The sequence below is a fragment of the Eptatretus burgeri genome, chromosome 17, assembly GCF_056783735.1.
Source record: "Eptatretus burgeri isolate ZD-2024b chromosome 17, Ebu_testis_v1, whole genome shotgun sequence".
Lineage (NCBI taxonomy): Eukaryota > Metazoa > Chordata > Myxini > Myxiniformes > Myxinidae > Eptatretus > Eptatretus burgeri.
The window spans coordinates 38,353,548-38,369,235 of NC_140977.1; positions in this window are offsets into that span (position 1 = coordinate 38,353,548).

Below are 15,688 nucleotides of genomic sequence, written 5' to 3' on the forward strand. Positions count from 1 at the left end.
CGGCGGTCTCCTTGGGTTAACCTGAGGCGGTCCCTTCGGGTGGGTGCCTGGAATGTCCTATCCCTAAGAGAGGATGATCACCTGTCTCTGTTATCATCTGAGCTCAAGCGTTTGGACATCGGGATTGCAGCTCTCTCTGAGGTTCGGAGACCGGATTGCGGAGAGATAATGGTGGGTGGTTACACCTACTATTGGTCTGGTCGCTCTGATGGTTACCATACCCAAGGAGTTGCTGTAGCTGTGTCCAATAAGCTGACCCCAATGATAATTGAGGTAACACCGGTCAACGAGCGTATTATGAGATTAAGGATTCGTCACTCCTTAGGTGTCATTTCCCTGGTCTCTGTTTATGCTCCGACTGAGGCGAGTGATCTCACCGTGAAGGATGCATTCTACGCCACACTCGAGTCTGTGGTTGATCAGTGCCCCAGACGAGATACACTTCTAGTCTTGGGGGATTTCAATGCATCGACTGGAACTGATAGGGACGGTTATGAGGTGTGTGTTGGTCCCCATGGGTCAGGAACTATGAACCAGAATGGCACCAAGTTCCTTGACTTTGCAAGAAGTCATGGACTTAGGGTGGCTGGTTCATGGTTTCAGCGCCCACAAGCTCATCGCTGGACTTGGTATTCCAACGCTGGCGGTGTGGCAAAGGCGATTGACCATGTCCTCATTGATGGTCGTTGGAGGATGATCCAGAACTGTAGGGTCTACCGGAGTGCTCAGTTCCTCAATACTGACCACAGGCTTGTTGTAGCAACTCTAAAGCTGCACCTTAAATCCTGGAGAATGGTACCATCCCAGCCGAGGCTGGATGTTGCCAAGCTCAGGGATGAGAGAGTAGCTGAGGAGTTTGCGAACAGGCTGAGTGGACACTTGGGGGGTCTGGGTGCTTTGGGGGGTCCTGAAGAGTTGTGGAGCGCCTTCAAGACCACCGTCCTTGATGTTGCCGGTGGATGCCTTGGAGCTCACCGCAGGGCAAAGAAAAATTTTGTCTCTCAAGGGACACTGGATACCATTGACCAGAGTCGCAGGGCCAGGCTGAATGGCAGAGCTGAGCTGTTCAGGGAGCTGAGGCGTAAAACTGTACGTGCACTGAAGGTGGACAAAGAGGCCTATGTGCGAGGAATCTGTGAGGGGGTAGAGCATCACCTGTGGACAGGTGATTCTCGTCCCGCTTAGAGGGGAATTCGCGCATTACGTTCATCCAAGTCCATCCCTCGGAGCACTACAGTTCGAGCAGAGAGTGGTAGGCTCTTGACAGAGGAGTCTGAAGTGAAGGCCCGTTGGGCCGGTTATTTTGAGCGGTTGTACCAGGCTGATCCCCCAACTGTCGAGTTGGACGTCAAGGGTGTTACAATCCCTGTTGCTGACCCTCGAATCAACTGTGGTCCATCTACGCTTGTGGAAACACAGGCTGCGGTGAACCAGTTGAAACGGGGCAAAGCTCCAGGGATCTGTGGCATCCATGCCGAACTTCTCAAGGCTGGTGGAAATGCTGCACTCGTGTCGTTGCATGCAGTTTTGTGCTCTGCCTGGAACACAGGCATCATCCCAACTGACTGGAAGAGGGGCCTTGTTGTCCCTCTCTGGAAAGGGAAGGGTGATCGCCAAGACTGCAACAACTACCGAGGGGTGACGCTGCTCTCAGTGCCGGGCAAGGTCTTTGCTCGGATAATTCTCGATAGGGTTCGCCACCATCTGCTTGAGCACCAGCGTCCAGAGCAGTCAGGCTTTACACCAAAGAGGTCAACGATTGACCGTATCCTTGCACTTCGTGTCCTCACCGAACGCAGATGAGAGTTTCGGCAGGGGCTGCTTGCAGCCTATGTTGATCTCTGTAAAGCGTTCGATTCAGTGAATCGGGATGTCCTCTGGAGGATTCTTGGTCTTCGTGGGGTGCCACCAAAACTGATCGATCTGATGTCTGAACTCTACTCTGGTACTGAGAGTGCTGTGAAGTGTGGTGGTACCATCTCTGACTTATTTCCAGTTGTTGCTGGAGTTCGTCAGGGATGTGTACTTGCCCCCACACTTTTCAGCACTTGTATGGACTGGATTCTCGGGAGGATGTCAGAGAGATCAAGTTGCGGTGCGTCATTTGGGAATGTCAATATCTCGGACCTTGACTTTGCAGATGATGCAGTAATCTTTGCGGAGACTTTAGACATCCTCTTGGGGGCCCTCGAGGTGCTGAATGAGGAGTCGGAGCCGTTGGTATTACGGGTATCTTGGGTCAAAACTAAGATCCAGGCTTTCGGTGACATCTTGGATGCTGCTGTCCTGTCTGTGTCTGTTTGTGGTGAGGATGTTGAGGTCGTGGAGAGATTCACTTACCTTGGCAGTGATATTCATGTCTCTGCTGGCTGCGAGTCAGAGGTCAATAGACGTCTGGGTCGGGCCTGGGGAGTCATGGATTCACTGGATCATGGGGTGTGGCGCTGCCGGTACCTGTGCGGGAGGACGAAAGTCCGAGTCTTCACGTCCTTGGTACTTCCAGTCTTGCTCTATGGGTGCGAGACTTGGACTCTGACCAAGGATCTGAGACAGAGACTTAATTCCTTTGGTACCAGGTCTCTTCGGAGAATCCTTGGCTATCGCTGGTCGGATTTTGTGTCCAACGAGCGGTTGCTGAGAGAGACTCGGATGAGATTTGTTACCTGCATAGTCCGTGAGCGTCAGTTGCGGCTGAAATGGACATGTGGCTCATTTTCCTGACTCTGATCCTGCTCACCAGATTCTCTCAGCGAGGGAGTCTCATGAGTGGAGGAGGCCAGTGGGTCGACCACGTGCCTCATGGTTGCAACAGGTTGACCATCATCTCAAGGAGATGGGGATGGGCCTGGCATCTGCCTGGGGGATGGCCAGATGGAGGCCCCTGGAGTAGCGGCGGAAAGTGGACGCAGCGACGTGCTGTTCTGGCACATGCTCCCATACTTGACCTGACCTTGGATATGTGACAAGGATGAAATGATTCAATTTTGGTTTAGATCCGAATTCGGATCTGGAATTTTCAAACTGATTCATTACCATTGAGTGTTCGGGCAAAAACGACAAATTGCAGGATATTCCAAAAAGTTATGCACGGATTTGGAGGAAACTTTGTGGGTGAGTTTGTTAGGTGACAAGAACGAGCTCATGAAATTTTAGTTCAGGTCGTAGTCCAGATCCGGCCTGTCAGTGGTATACACTGATGATTAGTCTGTCATGAGCCAGTCTGTCAAGGACGAAATGATTAGATTTTGGTGAAGATCCGAAACCGGATCGGGATGCGATAATTTTTTTGAGTGATTCTTCCCCATTGAGTGATTGGGCAAAAAACGACATTTTTTTTTGAGTGAGAAAATTGAGCAATTCCAAAAGGACCATTTTAATGATTCGACAACAGCAGGAACTCTTTGGAATAAAGCATGATGGATACAAGGATGGACGCTTCACCTTTTCGTGATTGAAGATTACATCACTTACTTTACGTATGTTCATTGTCTGATGATTTATCAACTGCAAATGAGAAACTTATTGGAACCTTTTAAAAACGAATATCTCGGTTGTTTCCATTAAGTTCCAGCTGTTGGCAATTGTGAAGGTGAAACAGGAAAACTACTTCCAGACAGCACAAACGACTTTTCCTACTCCCACTGTGACTGTGGAATACCAGTGCAGAAATGGCATCCATATGGCAAAAAAATTTTAACAAGCAAATATTGGAGTGTGAAAGTAACAGAGACATAAACACGTTTTGAGATTGTTGTCAACACTCTCTTTGCAAACAAAAACATGTTATTTCCGTTTTCTATTCAATAATTCAGAAGATAATAAACTAAAGGATTTGAGAACTAAAATTACTAATGCAGTTTCTTCTTAGTTACATCATCCACACATGACAAATGCACCTTGAGGGAGTAAATGCAAATTAGTGTATTTCCCAGATTTTATGAAGCAGTTGAGAATCCCCGATTGGCGACAGAATGGCATGCGACAAAGACATGCACTTCTCAAAACCAGAGGTCTCAATTATGGAGGAAAGGTCAATCTACACAAAGACATTACCAAGAAATTACACAAGTAACATGTACTCTAGAATGGTGGATTTTCAATCAGCACAATGAAAACATGGATTACAGCATGCAAGGGGCCAGGGTGGAGCGTGTCACACAGGAGAAGGATCTGGGGATGAGAACAGATATGGGAGGTAAGCAGGCAGCACAATGTCAGGCAGTTACAGGTAGAGGGTTTTCGGTTGTATTCAGAGGGGGATCATTTGTAAATCAAGAGGTGGTGTTAACATTGGACAGGAATTTAGTGAGGGCCACATCTAGAATATTGTGTGCAGTTCTGTTCACCACAACTCAGGAACGATAAAGATGCCATCGAGAGGGTTCAGTGCAAGGCACCGAGATCGATTCCGAGCCCATCTCGACTCAGCTGTGAGGAGCGGCTGAAGGAGACATGGCTTTATACACTAGAAAGGAGGTAGTTATGAGGAGATATGATAGAGATGTTTAAAATAATGAAAGGTATACCTAAAGTAAGTGCAGATAAATTTTATTCAACAGAGCAGACAGTGATAGAACCAGGGGCCATAGCTTGAGAGTTAAGAAGAGGAGAGTTAAGATGGTAGCAAGGCAGGGATCTTTTACTCAGAGAGTAGTTAATGTATGGAATGGTCTCCCTGGAAAGGTAGTGGCAGCAGAAACAGTCGATAAGTTTAAATTAGAATTAGATAGGTACCTGGAAGTTATGGAGATGGGGGGGGGGGGTATGGAGATGTTGAGAAGACTTTTCAGTAGTTTGAGCATTGATGGGTGATTGTGTGCGTGTATACGGAGTGCTGTAGGTGAGGGTCTTGTCAAGGGGGGTTGTGTGGTTGATGTGTGTTTTTAACGAAGCCCATGCCCCCTCCCCTGTGGGAAGAAAAAAAAACAAAACAAAAAAACTGCAAATGTACAAATCAGGAATGAGAGGGAAAATTCTGTTCATAGAACAATAAAGGTTTTTCGAATATATTCCCACGTGAAGGGTAATTAAAGATACAATTCACAGCCAAACAGAGACCACAAGAGGCATGAAACCGACACAGTCATACTCATGATTGGGAAATCTGATTTGCATTCTCAGATAGAGAGAAAATCTCTTTAATACAAACATACAGTGAGGTGTTGGGTGGACAGATCAATGACTAAATTAAGAGGGAGTCAGAATGAGAAGACATCACAGAAAAGGGATTGGGACAGGAAGAGCCATGTGTGCAGCATTCAGAGGAAGAGGGTCAAAGATTTCAGTCAGGTTTGTCTTGTGCAGGCAAGAACCAGCTAAACTTGTCAGTGACAAGAACAAGCTGATTCTATTTTAGTTCAGGTATATCCGGCCTATAAGAGGGATACAAAACGTAAACTGTTCATCCTGACAGAGGTATGTGCTCCACCGAGTACCGTTCTGGTATTTACTGATGTTTCGACAGAACATCGAGTTGAAGCTGAACTTCAACTGGCAGTCATTGCAGTTCAAGCTTTTCTGAAAATCTTTCACCAAATAAGTTAATCTCACACCCATCACTTATTATGGGTAACTTGTTTCAGTTTCGATTCTAATTCTGATATTTATTTCTGTGTGAGTCTCTTTTCCCATTGTGTTGGCCTCCTGATTGACCAGGCTATTTTTCTTCTTCAATTCGTCCTTTGCTCCTTGCTTTTGTTTTGCAGTTGTCATTTTGTTTCTTCATTGAGATCTTACATTATTTGAGTGTGAAATACTCACCAGTTGAAGGTTATGTCACCGAGAACAAACTTTCACATTCAAAGTCAGCAAGTAACATCACTGCTGAATCATACCTGAGTCCTCAACTGTTGATTTTTGCACATAATCTGAGGAATGCCCGAATATAATAAATATGCAGAGTGGACAGTCAGGCCCGTGCCATTAATGAGCCCTCGACGGAAGATGTGCATTCAATGAGTACCTGAAATATTGCTGCCGGAATGCCTCGTTGGGGTTCACATTGTGGAGCATAATGATAGATATTTCCCTCGTGCATGTTCAGCATAAGCATGACCATATAAAGAAATGCATCATTATTTGTCTCGAAAGCAGAAGTCCCCCTTTTCTGCATGTTCATGTCTAAAACCGCTTCACCCTAAAACCTTTCTCAATGTTTTATCCCTCTGTAATCTGTCTTACACGTGCTTTTTAGGGAAAGACCAAGCCATGGGCACAGGTTTTGGCATGAAGGAGCGGGTTTTTGTATTATAGGCGCATCCTGTCACACACGAAGTTTTGGGGCAAGGCACACTGACTGAAGGCACAATCACCAATAACCACCTGGAGGAAAATGCGGAGTAACATCACACGGCAGAGCATAGCCCAATGGGACAAAGGTGGGGGCAATGTAGGGCTGGATTTAGATGTGGAATGTCGCAAGCACATTTCAAAAAGTGCCGGAGAATTCCCGCAAAGAGGACCGTTGCAGCCAGGAGAGGCCAGATTGTTCCTACTGTCAGGGAGGCGAGATTATAGAGGGCTGTGGAGCTGACTTGCCAGGCGGAGATGCAGCAATTCCTTTGACAGCGATGCCGAGGTCTTGTGACCCACGACTGGGTTGCAGGAGTATTCCTTGTCACGTCAAATTCTCGCTGGTATTATTTCTGTGGTGTGTCTGAGTTCATCAGGTTTATCTCAGGAAGGATCTTCGATATGTACGACACCCCAGGGTGCATATTTTATGGAAATAATTTGTGTAAATAAATGCTTTTGTGTCCTTTGTTTTCCCTATTCTTGGTCAGTGTGTATAATTTGATTTGCTTTGGTCTCAAACACCACTTTAGTAATTCATTGTCCGTCAAAGCAAAGATTGGGTTCTGGATGATGAACATCTGCACAAAGCACCTCGTGTCCGGCATGGAAACCGCTCGCACCACCATGAGGGTGCAGGGCCTGAGGGAGTATCAGCACATTACTGAGCCAGTTCAGACATTCCAACCAAGTATGGTAGCATGCGCCAAAGAGGCTTGCGATGCTTCTTGGAGCATCAGAACCGGTGGACTGGCATGACCATATCAGCAGTGGTTTGTGTGATTCGGGCCAGGCAACTGGGGCAGCGTGACAACTGTGATGTCATGTTGGGTGAAAGATGTTTAAAAGCTGAATTTGTTTCTCGAGTTTCAGAAAAGGAACATGCAATAACTTGTTCTGCCATCTTCAGAGATTCAGAAAACGATCGTTGCAATAGTCAAAAGTGAAATTTTGATCAATTTTCAATAACTCGTAATTTGTAGTTTTGAATATTGTACTGAGATCGACCACCTAACTTGCGTAAACGAACTGAAAATACATGACCTACATCAGCCTTTCTCCCAGCGATGAAGGGCTAACGGCAAAAACATCAGCACAACTTGCTCACCTATTGTTGATCAAACATGTTTGAACAGTCCATCTTTGAAAACCGACATGAACGTCGACAATGTTGATCCAAACTTTGTGGATACATTTCAGTTTAAATCCTGAAATGCACAAATATCACATTACACAAAATATTTGATGTACCTGAATACACCTGAGTAATTAAGAGGTGCCACGAGGTCGAATCTGCTCTTGATTGAAACGTACAAGCTGCCCGTGCCCGCGTGGGAATCTAAACGGGGTCTTCTTTCATGGAGCCGGTGTAACAGTTTAACTACCCCGTGGACAACTTCCCCCCCCCCCGCCCTCCGGAAGGGGGGGGGTACTTGTCCAAGGATTAAAAATAGAGAATGGATAAAAAATAGTATGTAAAAAACATGAAAACCGAGAGGTATATATTTTTAGTATAAATCTATTTTTCGCCAGTGGGGGCAAGTTATCCAGGGATGAGGGGAGACTTATCTGTGGACAAGTACCCCCCCCCGAATGGGGGGGGAAGCTATCCAGGGGGCAACTTATCCTGTTACACCGGCAAGCTGGGATCAACAATTCACAGTTACTACCTCATCTGATGCAATTTAAATGCTCGAATGGTGGCGAGGTGCTCCATTTGAAACTGTTTGTTCTGTAAATGTTGCTTTTTGATGCCTGGAGTCCATAAAAAAAATTTACATTAGTGTCAAAGGCAGAGACCAATTGCAAATGAACAGTCGGTCTCTTTCCACTTTATACTTTAGTTAATCACATTTTGTATTGATCTGAAAGATTTGAATGCTGTATTACGAATTTCTTATCATACTATCAACCGGTAAATAGCATCAAGGAACAATTCCCCAATTTATAATCGATTTCTCAAACAGCAATTCATTTTCAGCTTGGTCCAGAAGTAAAATCTAAATAATGAAAATATCCAAACTTCAAACTAGTCCTGCCAACAAAAAATTCACAATCAAGCGATTTGGAACTGAACATAAAGATAGAGGAATACACTGAACAAAATGGAACAAGATACCATATTAAGTCGGATAATTCGATGAACATATTTGTTGAACGATTGTCAGACAACCCCAAATTGGGATGATTGAAGAAATAAACTCCAACTTCACTGAATGTTCTTTGTACATATCAGTAACAACAAGCATCGGAACAAATATGTTTAGAAAGAAATTTTCATATCGACAAAATAAGCTTCACTTGTATTTGGTGATAAATGTTATCTGATTTGTGTTTGTCTTCAAGCCGTGGGTATAAAGAGTGGGTTCTGTTGCAGGAGAATCATCCATTTCAGGACGAGCAATCAAGGAGCCTTTTTGAAATCTTTGTAAAAATCATTTCAAACTTCCAGGACGACCTTGATCCGAAAATGAAGATTGTGTCCCTGATCGTGGTGTGTGTGTGCATCCTCTTCGCTACCTTCCATCTTACCCAGCAGGTAAGGATCAACATCGTGGAAGTTTTGGAATCAAAGGCTCAAAAATAGTTTACATATTCTTTACTGTCTCACTCGGGAGAAAATCGTCTCCAAGTAAATCTCTGAAATTCGTTTTTTGTGAGATATTCAAAATGAAACTCCAAATGAAAATTCTGTTGACAAAAATGGATCTCAATGGTGAAGAAAATGTAGATTGTATGAAGTGTATGATCTTCTGATGTTGAATAGGAATGAATATTATTTTTATTGATCAACATGTGTAAACCGGCCGCAGTACTGTAGTTGTGAAGTGTTGATGGTGATAGCGAATCGTAACACGATCAGGGGACTGGGGAGGAAGGATCCATTATATCATAACTTCAGTTAATGTCCCTTCATCAGTGGGAATCAAGTACAGATCACTAACCATACATATTACAGCTGCTCATTGTGTTTTTTCTCATGACAAACAATATTTTGATGTTCAACCCTTTTCCTTGTCATTTCAGCAAGAGATTCAGGATTCACGTAAGCCGTTTGGATTTTATCATTCACGAGCCGTGAATACCCGTCACTTCACTGATACATTAACTCAAAAGACATCATGAACTGCATTTCACAAACATATTTCATTTCCACGTGTGAGTTTCAATGAGATGGAAAATGAAATGAAACATGTGACAAAATATCTTTTATAATTAATGAAAGGTAATTTGTTTTCAGCTAAAAAAAGAAATTTCGCCAAATATGTTGATCTGTAGCGTTTGTCTGATGTTCTGTCTGTCTATTTGTTACACGATTTTTGGCCACAGGTTTCAATCAATCGTGAATTTATTTTTGTTTATGTTGGTAACAGGTCAAGGACAGCAATGCTTTATTTTGGTGAAGATCCGAATCCGAATATGGATCTGAGAATTTTTCAAGTGTTTCTTCACCATTGAGAGAAGGGGCCAAAAAAGGATATTGCATGATATCATAAAAAGCTGTGGATGGGTTCAGATAAAACTGGGTGGACAGGTTGGATTTTAAACAAGGATGAACTGAATCAATTTTTAGATCTGTTCCGAATCCAGATCTGCAGGCGAGAATTGTTTTGAGTGATTCTTCTCCATGGATAGATGGGTCCAAAACGATGTAAACCACGATATCTCAAGAAGTTATGAGAAAATTACGTGGGTGAGTTGGTTCGGTGAAAACAACAAGCCAATCCGATTTTGCTAAAGAATCCAGATTCAGATCCAACCTATCAGTGGGATCACAAATTTAAACCGTCCAGGTTGGCGGAGGTCTGCGCTCCACTGCGTGAAGCTCCGTTTCATCAAGCCTCACTCTTTGAGTAAGTTTTTGATTTATTTGTCTGTCCATTCACCCACAGCCAAAACCGCTCAGCCAATTATTCTGAAACTTTCGGAGATTATCGGTACCTTCCCTGCGACGGCTCATGAATGGTCGACACGAGGTTCACATCGGAAAAAAGGTCAACATCGGCCAAGTTTCTAAAATTGTCAATTTTCATCCGATTAACTTGAAATTTGAACAGGATTTTCACATCAGCTCACTGAATTCAACCACCAATAATTTTTGAGGTCAACATCGGCCAAGAGATCAACATCAGCCAAAGCTCAAAAACTCAACAGATCAATTTATAAGCCGTTGGGAGGAGTTAACAGGGGAATAAAACATCATGGTTTGGGATGGTGGATGATCTGAGATGGCAGTGAACAGCTGGCTCGGCGGCTGAGAGGGAAGATTGAGATTGAAGAGAATGGGAAAGTTGGTTCCACAGTTGGGAAAAAGAGAAACGGTTAAGTGTAGGTGAGTGGATCATGAGAGTTTCTCCAGAAGAGAGTTTTGATGGTAGATCACGTGTTTTCTGCAAAAACCTGGAGACGGTGGAAGGAGGGGGTACAGAGCACATAAAGACCAGTGGGTGGAAGTCCAGAAAGGAAGCAGTAGAACACAAAGGGACCAGTGTCATGTCCTGGATGGGAAACTGATATGCCCATAAACTTATCTTCAGCATGGAACATTACAATGATCTTCAAGGATTGAGTTCCAAGAGTGACAAGCTGAGCAAGGTGTGAGGAAGGGGGCCCAGCCCAGAGGGGAGATCAATACTCCATCAGAGAATGTATGAAGGGCTTGTAGGTGGATTGGAGCTCAGGTGTGCTGAAGAAGTACTTTGTATGACAAACGAAGCTGAGTCGGCGAATTGCTTGGAAGGCCAACATTGAGACGGTGTTTTCCCAAGAAAGATCATGGCTGATAGTGAGACCCAAGAGTTTGAGTGACTGAACTTCTTCAAGAGTTCATGTCCTGCTGTTAAATGGATCCTGTTTTCACACAGATGAAGCCACGACATTGAAGCTCCAAGTCCTGCCTCGACTTCCAACTCCGTTACAGAAAGATAGGCTTTTCAAAGAGGCATTTCTATGATGAAACGGACAGGAAGTTTCGTTCCAAGTAAGTTGAAATGAGCTTCGTAAAGGGACCATTGTAATTGTTCGACGACAGCAGGAACTCTTTAGAATAAAGCAAGATGGATACAAGGATGGGCACTTCACCTTTTAGTGATGGAAGATTACATCACTTACTTTATGTATGTTTATTGTTTGATGATTTATCAACTTCACATGAGAAATTTATTGAAACCTTATAAAAACTCATATATCGGTTGTTTCCATTAATTTCCAGCTGTTGGCGATTGTGAAGGAAAACCGGGAAAACGACTTCCGGACAGCACATACCCATCTATCTACTACGTATGCTCCTATGGAAAACCAGTGAAGAAATATTGTCCACCTGGTCATATATTCCACAAGAAAATATTGAAGTGTGTGAAACGCTAGTGAAGGAATAAACACATTTTGACCTTGTTGTCCTCACTCTCTCCGCAAACAAAAACATGTTATTTCTGTTGTTAATTATATAATTCAACAGGTGATAAACTAAAGGATATGAGAACTAAAGTTACCAACGCAGTTTATTGTTAGTAAATTTTTTACATCACCCACACATGACAAATGCACCTTGAGGGAGTAAATGTAAGGTAGTGGATTTCCCAGATTTTTATGTCGAGGTCGCCAGTGAGGATCCCTGATTGGTGACAGAAGGGCAGGTGATGGAGATATGCACTTCTCAATCAACCGAGGTCCCACACAAGTCGGAAAGGTCAATCTACACACAGACACATTTGGGAAATTACACAAGTTACATCTACTACAGAATGGTGGATCTTCAATCCTGCTTGAAGCATGTGAAGAGAGGTATTTGATCATGATCGTTGGTATCGTATTTCAAATGTCTTTTCTGTTTGATTTGAGCTTCTGTTTGATGTTTTGCCAATTTACTACATTGGATGACTGCCTTTTGCTGCTTAATAAAAACATATGAAACTTAAATGACTCTCATATTAATTACTTGGAACGTGATGAACATCTCCGAGTGGAGCATCCATCACTCTTGCAGGCCTCTATATGTGAATAATATGTTGGCCATCCTTCCGAAAATTCCACACGTCGGTGTTTGTGTGTGTGTTTCTGTGTGTGTGTGTGTGTGTGTGTGTTTGTGTGTGTGTGTGTGTGTGTGTGTGTGTGTGTGTGTTTGTGTGTGTTTGTGTGTGTGTGTATGGTGTGCTACTCCAACAGTGCTTGGCTGATTACATCCACACTTGCGACAAAGGATCACCATGACCCCAATTCATGTTCGCTGGTATTTTTTATCTTTGCCTGTGGTTTTGGGGGTGGGGTGGGATGCAAATTCTCCACGTAAATGTGTACCGTGTAGTGAGTGCCCCCTCCAGGTGGGGGAGTGTATTACAAGTCTCCATCATTTCCAGTGCAGTGTTCCTGTCCCCACATTTTACAGTGCAGTGGGGTGTTTTGAATTACACGTACTCGGTATGTTTTTGCTTCATGCAGGCAAGCTGGGTTAACTTCTTTTTTTGTAAGTACAGAGCTGTCAGTTGCCGATACACTGCCCAAACAAAGGTATGCATCAGAAGAGCGTGTTGCGTGCTCAGAATAAGGTCGCCCATCGGGCAGGTACTCTGCTCGTTTTGGAAATGACAATGAGGTTGGATATCATTTTCAGATTGGTGTATTCCCTGATTATGTTTGGCTGCAAGGCTGGCTGTCAATATTAAAGAAACACCTCTTCCTCTGATGAAGGGTGAATGCCCGAAATGTAAGATTGCCTTGTGGTCACTCAAGGGCTCGTCTACATTTGTCAACCTCAGGAAGAAATAAACCTTTTGTTCAAACTCTCCCGTGGCATCAGCTGACAAGAACCTCCATGAAGTGTTCTATTGGTACATTCGTTATACTGTTGTGGGCCGGGTATTGGTGATGAGCACGACCGCGAGGTTTAGCAGTCGAGTCGGCTCCACCGAATACCAAGAATTTATAGGTCGTCACCCCGGATAACTCAAGAGCTGATGGTTCCCTTATCGGAACGAAGATCGCCAATAGGTCGACCACGTGGTATAGGGTCGATTGCCAATTTCAATATACCTAAATACCCACTTCATCCAAACTACCGGGGAAATTCACCCTCGATGGAGCTCGAGCGGAATGAACCGTAAGTGTGCTCGAACCGTGCGTAACCCAAGCGGACGGTTACCGAGGTCCATCGGTCCAAATGCACAATTTTCCGCTTCCAAATTTCGCAACACGCACCGTGCTAAACCAATAAAGAAACACAGAAATGAGCTGAAACACTTAACAGGGGATTTATTTAAAATGGGTGGGAGGGGACACAGAAGAGCAGAGTTATCTGACTACAAGAAATGCAGTTCATGTACAAACAAAAGCACTTATACAGTTGCTATTTCAAGACAGGCACACACACACACACACACACAGACACACACACACACACACACACACACACACACACACACACACACACACACACACACACACACACACACACACACACACCCCAGTGGCCTTTATTGAAGGTCTCCAGCTCGAGGACAGGTGAGCCAGAGACCAGAACCTGTGTTTGGACCTGTCCACCTCGTGTGGTCTTCGACGATCCGGCTCGGCGGGCCTCAAACCCGCAACACGATGCCGCTCCAAACACCAGGCACCGCGCTCTCCAACCGGCCACGCACCAATCGACCAAGACCAAGGAGAAGATCCGAGGCGATGATCATCCAGCTTGATGTGACTCGAACCCGCAACACGATGATGATGATGACCAACACGACAACAAAGTGACACAAAAGATAACCAACCAACCCAGACTGGCGTTCCTTTATATTTCCTTCTTGTCCGGGGTCAGAAAATCGCCCTCTGAGGCGGCCTCCACGTTCGTTGGCAGGTGTGTCATGGGAAAGCCGCCCTCTGTGGCCTGATTGGACAAGGGGCACGCCCCTGCCTTCCTGGACGGAGTCTCGATCTGAGATGATGGAAATCTCCGCCCACGTACGTGGTCGAACGCACGTCGGCAATGGCGTCGGTGTGAGGAAGTGAGGTGAAGGAAGTTTGTTGTAAACGAATCTCCGCAGCGCACACATGTACTTCCAGTGAGACAGATAGGGGGCCCTAACTATAAACACACACTTACCGATATAACTGATCTTCAGGGACTCTGAATGTTGAGTGCATTTATCTTCCAGATTCGTAGCAATATCTGTGAGGTTAATTTGGTAATTTATAAAACCCTTTATGTGTGTCCCTCCTGATATTTCCATCCTGATATTTATGAATATTAATAATGCAAAAACCTATTGTTCACCAAAGATTCACTGGGACAAAAACAATGTTCTTTGATCGATCCATGTCCAGCCATCAGTCGGGTGTTGTCGAACCCACTGTATTTATTGGAGAAACCGCGAAACTTAAACGAACCAGAACATCACAGCAATCAGCAAACAAAATGGTGACAGGCTTTTCATTCTTCTCTCACACCCATGTGGCTCCGTGTTGTGACCAATATCCACATTTCACAAACAATCCCGAAGTCCTTCCTCCCACAAAACACTCATGACACTGTTCCATATCGAGACCGAACCCAAACCAGCACATCACCACCAGATGGCCCCGGATCGGCAAAACAGTGAGAAACTCCATGAACTCTCACCATCTCCCACAAACTGGAAAATTAAATTTCAACATCAACTCTTGTCACCTTTCAAATCCCAAAAGGTGATTTCGAAAACGTCACCTTTTTATTTCACTCTGAATATTCACTTCATGTGGGTTGGCGGGAGATCCTAGAGGGATGTGCACTTCCTTCTGAGTTCTCTTGACTGGGTTTGAATCCCGTCCCAATTTCAAATCGTTGTTTTGGTGTTTCACAGACAGGGTGAAGCATTAATGTGAGCACCGTCCATCCGATGAACGTTAAGCTGAGTGTCCAGAATGCTGGTATGAGTTATTGGATGCTAAAGATGCCACGGTGTGGTTTACGTTTCAATTGGAAATCTATATTTTTAGTGTGAATTTGTATTTTCCCCGCAGACACAAAGTGAAAGGTGGGGTTCAGCAATTGGTCCGTCCGTCCATCTGTGTCTGTCTGTCTGTTATTTGAGTCTATGATCGTCAGTTGATGATGGAGGAACAACTTGATTTCAATTGAATGTAATGTTTTGAACCCAAATCGGAACATGAATGGGAAGACAAGTCTTTCGTTTTACCGGACCTTGCATCAGAATTCGTCCAGGCCGCACATGCACACAGAGGAGTGAGATCAGTTTTTCACTTTGTCTGTCTGTCTGGGAGGCAAACAAAATTGAAAAGCATTTCAAACATGAAACTTCATGTTTTTAAGGATGTTATAAAGGACACAAAGAACAGACACAAATAATTATTAAAGCCATGTGTTTGATAGGGTGATGTAATAGACACTGGATACAATCCAGAATTAATTTAT